The sequence below is a fragment of the Chiloscyllium plagiosum genome, unplaced genomic scaffold, assembly GCF_004010195.1.
Source record: "Chiloscyllium plagiosum isolate BGI_BamShark_2017 unplaced genomic scaffold, ASM401019v2 scaf_96540, whole genome shotgun sequence".
NCBI lineage: Eukaryota > Metazoa > Chordata > Chondrichthyes > Orectolobiformes > Hemiscylliidae > Chiloscyllium > Chiloscyllium plagiosum.
The window spans coordinates 1-1,221 of record NW_025139135.1 but is presented as its reverse complement, the minus strand read 5'-3'; the positions used below and the strand labels follow the sequence as shown (position 1 = coordinate 1,221).

Sequence of the window (1,221 nt, the reverse complement as noted above, 5' to 3'; positions counted from 1 at the left end):
CTCCAACGATAAACCCATGCCTTCTCGTGCTTGCCTCCCCCACCCCAGGGAAAAGACTTTGTCTATTTATCCTATCCATACTCCTCATGACTTTATACACGTACAGTTACAACGTTTAAAAGACATTTAGATAAGTACATGAATATGAAAGTTTCAAAGGTTTATGGGCCAAACACTGGTAGGTGGGACGGGTTTAGTTTGAGAACATACTCAGCATGGACTAGTTGGATGAAGGGTCTGTTCAGTGCTGTCAGACTCTGTGACTGACCTGTACTGGTCTTAAAACCATTTTCTTACCTCCCCCCATAACCATCCACTTCTTTGTTGTTCAAAACTCAGATGAATTTAGCCTTGAATATGTTCAAATACCCCACTTCTGAACTGAATTCCTCTTCGTAAAATACCAGTTGCCTCGCTCTTTGCCTGCTGCATCTGCCCGACAACTGGCATTGACTGGTGTGGAGGGACTCTGAGACCCCTTTGTCATCCATACATCATTCCTGATTAAGGGCTTGTGCCCGAAACGTTCACTGTCCTGCTTCTCAGATGCTGCCTGACCTGTTGTGCTTTTCCAGTGCCACATTTTTCGACTTTCACCTCTCGTCCTCACTTTCTCCACATTCCAATATATCACCATTTAAACAATGCACTGCTTTTTTATTAAACAGCCAAGGCGATAACTTCACATTGCGGCACTGCACGTGCCATGTGTTTGCCAATTGAGAGACAGACCTGGACCAACTTCAGGAAGAGGCAAAACACTGAGTTCTGAACAAAAACCGTAGCACACTCAAAACGTCGGCTCTGTTTACCTTTCCACAGATGCTGCTCGACCTGTTGGCTTTCTGCAGTATTCGCTGTGTTTGAACTGATAGAAGACAATGGTAATTCTGGGCGGGGCAGGTTGAATTAAGAATTGAATAGATGCTTCCTCAACGAGACTGTGCGAGCGATGTTCGGGCCTGTCTCTGTGGCGCAATTGGTCAGCGCGTCCGGCTGTTAACCGGAAGGTTGGTAGTTGGAGACCACCCAGGGACGGGGCGTTTGTTGTTTGCGCTCCTACCGCTTTCTTGTCTGCAAAGATGCGCGTTTTTAATGGTGTCAGGAAAATATTTCCCAAACGGAAATCTTTTCCACTGAGGAAGCACAAAGGGGTTTCTGAATTGATTGAATTTCTAACGTAAAGGGGTGCGGATGCTGAGAGTCCGAGACAGAAGGCGA

At 46.2% G+C, this 1,221-nt stretch overlaps 1 non-coding gene across 1 annotated transcript; it reads left to right on the top strand.

Annotated features, from left to right (window-relative positions):
- Window positions 1–964: 964 nt before the first annotated feature.
- trnan-guu lies at window positions 965–1,038 on the top strand. Its single transcript has one exon. It is a non-coding gene; the product is annotated as a tRNA-Asn (tRNA).
- Window positions 1,039–1,221: the final 183 nt, after the last annotated feature.